The following is a 6,931-nucleotide window of genomic DNA, read 5'->3' on the forward strand; positions in this document are numbered from 1 at the left end:
ATTCAGGCTATATCTTGAGTAATAAACGATCACAACAAAAACATTACTGTTAAAAAAAGAGCCAAGTTCTCCTATGTTGAAATTATGCTGGCACAAAAAGTACTGAGATGTAAAAGTGTACCAAGTTCTAAAGTTTGGGTTCAAATTCGTATCAATAAAATTTTGATTGTTCTCTTGACAATTTTTCTTAATTATCGATTTTTAAAGTTATTTCAAAAATTGCCAAGTAAACAATCAAAATTTTATTGATACGAATTTGAACCCAAACTTTAGAACTTGGTACACTTTTACATCTCAGTACTTTTTGTGCCAGCATAATTTCAACATAGGAGAACTTGGCTCTTTTTTTAACAGTAATGTTTTTGTTGTGATTTCACTACTTTTTGCAAGGTATGGCTGTAGAATATAAAATCTCTACATTTGATGAAAATTCAGTGAAAATGGGTGGTTGCCACGCCCCCTGCCTGAAATTCTCAAACTTTAAATTTTTTCCTTTGTGTAAACTACCAGCTCCAACATTCTACCAAATTTCAAGATTCTACGACAATCAGAAGTGCTCTATAATATTTGATGAAAATTCAGCGGGAATGCCGGTTGCCACGCCCCCTGGCTGAAATTCTCAAATTTAAAATTTTTTCCTTTGTATAAACTACCAGCTCTACTATTCTACCAAATTTCAAGATTCTACGACAATCAGAAGTGCTCTATAATAATTTATGAAAATTCAGCGGAAATGGGCGGTTGCCACGCCCCCTGGCTGAAATTCTCAAATTTTAAATTTTTTCCTTTGTATAAACTACCAGCTCTACTATTCTACCAAATTTCAAGATTCTACGACAATCAGAAGTGCTCTATAATAATTTATGAAAATTCAGCGGAAATGGGCGGTTGCCACGCCCCCTGGCTGAAATTCTCAAATTTTAAATTTTTTCCTTTGTATAAACTACCAGCTCTACCATTCTACCAAGTTTCAAGATTTTACGACTATCAGAAGTGCTCTATAATATTTGGTGAAAATTCAGCGGAAATGGGCGGATGCCACGCCCCCTGGCTGAAATTCTCAAATTTTAAATTTTTTTCCTTTGTATAAACTACCAGCTCTACTATTCTACCACATTTCAAGATTCTACGACAATCAGAAGTGCTCTATAATAATTTATGAAAATTCAGCGGAAATGGGCGGTTGCCACGCCCCCTGGCTGAAATTCTCAAATTTTAAATTTTTTCCTTTGTATAAACTACCAGCTCTACCATTCTACCAAGTTTCAAGATTCTACGACTATCAGAAGTGCTCTATAATATTTGGTGAAAATTCAGCGGAAATGGGCGGATGCCACGCCCCCTGAATTGAAAATCTCAAATTTTCGATTTTTTCCTTTGTATACACCACAAGTCCTATCACCGTGTAAAATTTCAAGTTTCTACGACATCGGGAAGTACTCCATAATTTTGATGATCTGTCAGTGAGTCAGTGAGTCAGTGAATCAGTGAGTCAGTGAGTCAGTGAGTCAGTGAGTCAGTTACGGTTTTTGCGATTTTTGAAGCCCTATATCTCAGTAACTACTCATCGTAGGAGGCTGAAATTTTGTGAGGTGTTTGGTTTCGACCAGCTCAACAAATGTAGTGAGTTTGAAATTTCTAGCATCTTTGGTGTAGAAGTTAGAGGGGGGTCGAAAATGGCCTGAGTTGTTTCCTGTAAATAAGGGTGTAGTGCCAAAGTTGCTAGAGAACTTGGCTGGGCACTACCGTGCCCCTTGATCAATCTGAATAAAAGTACCGACAGCTGAAAAAATAAACAAGAAACACTAGAGTAACTTTTCTGGGTAGCTCCAGATGTTTAAGCGCAATGTATCAAAACATTCGATTTTAAAGAAAATTTTTACAAAAAAAAAAGTTTTTGCAAAGAAAAAAAAATATACTTTTCTTCAAAATCTATAAATAAGTTACAAAGATATGACCATTTTTATAACGATCAAAATTGTCAACTTTGTTACTTTGTGAGTTTTTGTCTATAACTTGAAAGTAAGCCGAATTCGAAAATTTGTGTTAAGGAATTTTTTGTAGATAAAATTAAATTTCCTATTGATATTTATCCTTTATTCTGTATTACAGATATCTGAAGCAAAACAGGATATTAGTTTGACAGGAATTTAATTGAAATCCTATATATCCATTACCTACTGAGATTACTAAGCAGTGGCGTATCCAGAAAAAAAATTGGAGGGAGCTGGAAAATTTTTCAAAAATTTTTTAGAGGGGTACGAAAAATTTGTCTCTCTAATTTATTCATCTTTGATCGAGAGTGAAGCGCTGTGCTGCGGTACTGAAAGTGGTATAGTAGCATTTAACTGCTCTCAACATAGACAGCTTCGTATCGTACTGTCTCCTGTTTTCAAACACTTTATTTTGTTTGAACTTTGTCATGTGCTGAATTCAAAACTGTTTACAGATTTATTCCTATCACAGTGTAGTTTTTGAGCTATACTCATCACCTAAGATCTCTACTAAGATCTCTAAAAATTAACTTTTTCGAAATGAAACAAGCCTATTATAGAACCGAAAAACTTTTTGTTTGAAAAACCTGCCAATTTCTGTGGCACTGACTGTAAGGAAATTGCATCCTTTCAACAGTCGTCTTTAAATATAAAGAAAAAAAAAATACAAAAAAAAAACTAAAATAAAAAATTGAAAATCTCAGAATGCTGCTTGCATCTTTCACCTTTTGGTGTGAATTCCAAACAAGAATGTGTCTCTCTAAGGTAATGGAATTGTATTAGGAAATCCTTAAAACCCAGCAAACTTAAGCCACCTATTACAGTTGAAATGAATATTTGTAGGTAAATGGAAATACGGACGTTGCACATACATATTTAACACACACATGAACGCCTGTAGCAGTACATACATACATACCTAATGTAGATATGTGCATGAGAAAATCGAAGACATCAGAAATGCCTTAAATAATGTTGCCGGATTGATGTGAAGAAGGAACTTTGGGTTACTCGGCTTGCAATTGCTACCCTACATTGGCCAATTTATTGCTTCCTTTCTTACGTTCCATCAATCGTAGTTCTTTTTTTTAGTTTTCATTGTGTACAAGCAGTTTGAGTTAGAGCTTTCTGGATTCTTGAGGTTCTGTCTTGGCACTATCGACAGCGACGTATGTCTGGTCATGTGTTTGTGGTGAATGTAAGACATCAAATGAAAAAAATGGGCTTTCTATAAATAAATGAATAAGGATGAAAGTGGCTGTTCAAGAAGTTCATTTTCGAAAACAAATGAAAGATTATTTTGTGAGCCTTAGGTAATATAAAAACGAAATGATTGTTTTGATTTGAAAAACTGGCATATATCTTATTATTTTTAATATGGGTATTGGATGATTTCCAATGACATTTAGAGGATCTGTCGTTTTAGAAAATAAGAACATGAGTGGATTAACTTACTTTTTTTCTTGAGTAATTTTTAAATTGGAGATTTTTTGCCACCGAGTCCATATGGCTAGCAGAGATACACTTTTGCATGACAATGATACTCTTGGAGCCTAATTTGTCGCAAGAGAAATGTTTTTATTTAAGAAGGAGGAGGAAAAAGGAAGAAGAAGAAGAAGGAGGAGGCTGGGAATCGAACCTAGAACTCTAGTGTCATAGCCGGGACAGATAAGCATCGAAGCACATTGGACCTCCGTAAAAAACGTTTTTTACCCATAGACTAATCATGCCTAAGAAAGTACACATGAACTTTTAACCAAAATCGTAAATACCCTTTTTAAGATAATTAAACTTTTCCAAAATTTGTATAGTACCTACTGTTGTTTCTGGATCTAAGATAACACCATAAAATCGACCCACCAGTTAAGGGTTAAGCCTCTTATACAGAAATTAATTGTGGAATCCGTTTTTTACGTATCGTTACGTAATGTTTTTTTCCAGGACTGGGCTGGGCATCTTTGAAATACCGTATCAAGTAATTAAGTTCATATGCTCTAGTATTCAAAATGATTTAATTATTTTACCTACGATTGATTTGTTTAGTCGTTTGACAATAACATTCTTTTACAAGATCTTTCAATTTGTTGTATCTATACGAAAAAGATAAAACGACCAACTAATCCAAAAACTAAATAGCCTTAAGTATATTTATGAGTACGTTTATAATTTAATTTACCCTTCATGCTGACAGTTTCTCTTTCGGTCTCTAGGTCTTGCATTAAAGTTTAATTTAGACCTTTTGAATACATTTACAAAACCACAGTTTTCCATATTCCATTTGGGATTCTTGAGGCCTTATGTTGTTGGTGTGTCTATCATTAACATTAAATGGCAAAGCATTCCTCTATTATTAATATCCCTTTTATTCGTATAGACACAAGCTTAATTCTCAATTATCCCCTTCAATTAAATAATTCCCATTTAATTGTATTTATCTATTGTCTTATTCATATAAAACCAGTGTATCTTTACCATTTCCACATCAATACTTATCCTGTGAATTGATATTGAAATTAATGTATCGCACTTAAGGACATTTTCTTAAAAAAATACATTATGCAATCTTGTGTTGTGTGGGAAACACAAGAATATTACATCCCTGGGTGTAAAAGTTATTTATGTTATGAGCTTTGGCTTGAAAGTATATATTGGTTTATTCTTGATTGGTTTTGATGGTAGATTATATTGACATGCATTGAGTTTTTTTCGGCAGAAAACTAAAAATATGAATAGCTAGAACAATTAATATCAAAAGGTCAGTCTAAGTTGTTACCAGGTAGTGAAGTTCGGTTTTTAATTATTTAGTGGAGTAACTAAAGCAAATTATTAGGGAACCCGGCCGAACAGCTCTGATTTTGATGATCTTTTTTTTGCAAACGTCGGTAATTAAAAATACTTTAACCTCTATCGGTAAAAAATTGCCAATGTTTCCGTTTTGTTTTTTTTAAATTAAAATTTAATTTTTTCTGAACAAAACAATTTGTTTTTCTTAAATTTTATAAACTAAATAAATAGGTAATTTAAGGAACAAAAATAATGCCAGTAAGGGACAATTTTTCATCGTTTAAGTGATGACTTCAAACACAAAAAAAAAAATTTTTGAATAAAATGTCAAAGCCTACAATATTTACATACACGTCTAATCAAGAGTTTTTGAAAGAATGGTCCTCAACTCAGAATTTTGGAAAGAAAAAATTAAATTTTTTTTTTTCAAATTTTTTCGTAGTAAAATATGAATTTATTTAAAAAAAATGTTTGCCCATAAATATTATAACTTGAATTCCGAAGAGGAAAAGGTTATACAAATTACAGTTTAGAAAAAAAAAAAAAAAATTATTTTAATTTCATTGGATTTTGTTGATAAAATTTGAATTTTTGCATTGAAATAATTGATTTTCTCAAAGATTTTGGCAAATAAGAACTTTAAACTTTTTCTATTTAACTTTCAACAATAAGGACTATTGAATGAAGAAAAAATAACTTTATATTAAAATGTTGAGCTTAAAAAACAAATAAGTTACCTTTTTTTTCAAAACTTCTATTGAAAAAAGTTCTTCGAAAAAGAAATATGTAAGTACTTTTTAATTTTTTTCATAAACTGTAATACATATTGACATTTCCTTTTGTGATTTCAAATCATTACATATGCATTTTATATTACGAAAAAGTTTTAAAAACGACGTGTAAAAAAATGTGAGTTTAATTACCATTTTTTCAAAAACCCATCACTCAATTTACTTAATTTTAATTTTAAAAATGTATATTTAAGTATTGTAGGTGTTGCCGTTGTGTTTAATTTTTTTGTGTGTTTACAGTCAATTTATGCATCTATCGCTCAAACGATGGAAGATCTCACTCCCATATATTTTTTTTCTTTAATTTCCTAGAAAATCTTTTGGTATCAATTAATTTATGAAATTTAACCAAATTTTTGAAAACAAATTTTTTTTGTTCACAAAAATCTTCAATTAAATTGAAAAAATCAAAACGGCAACAGTGGCAATTTTTAATCTATAGAAGTTAAAGTATTTTTAATTGCCGACGTTTAAAAAAAAGATCATCAAAAGCAGAGCTGCTCGGTCGGGTTCCCTAATATTGCCATTTTTTGAACCTAAGTTACTCAACTAATTAGATACTGACTTAAGAAAACATTTTTTTTTGTCACGAAATATATTAAAAATGTTATATTATAACCATTTTATGACAAATGAAATATTTTAAACTATACAATTAAAAGTGAAAACATTAGTAGATTCTCATTCAACAAAATACAATGTCTTAAAATGTTTGGTATAAATGTAGTTTTTAGTTTTTTAATAGGATGTAAGTTGGATATTCATATATACATTTTATTATGTATGTAACTGTATTAAATTTAATGAAACAAACACTTTTTTATTTAATGATTTCAGTTTTTCTACAGGAAGGATTCAAATGCCAAGATGAAGAGGATTACGACGATGACAATATTCCATCATTGCCGGAAGGGAAATTTTACAGGATTTCTGTCGAGTTTGTTAATGGATTCGTTTCAGGTATCCAGGATATAATGGATGTTATTTTTATGCCAGCTTTATTTATTATAAAATCTTTGAGTTTTTTGTTTGATGATTTTATTTAATTTTTGTAAATATACGTAAAATACTTGTTAGTTTAAACTTAATTATGTGAACTTTTTATTCTAATAGATGTGGTTAGAAATGCTTAAAAATGAAAAAAAAAAAAAACATTAAACAGCTATCTAAATAAACTAAACAGTATCACTTCTTCACTTCTGCAAAAACTAATAACAATTTTAAAGTGATTTAATAATAATATGCCAGATGTGAGTAAGACTGCTTTTAAAGTATAATGTTTATTTGATATAGTATCAGTTGTGTACGGAGTATTAATTAAACCACTTACTGCCACATACTATTGGTTCATATCAAAAAATT

Source organism: Episyrphus balteatus, chromosome 2, assembly GCF_945859705.1.
Source record: "Episyrphus balteatus chromosome 2, idEpiBalt1.1, whole genome shotgun sequence".
NCBI lineage: Eukaryota > Metazoa > Arthropoda > Insecta > Diptera > Syrphidae > Episyrphus > Episyrphus balteatus.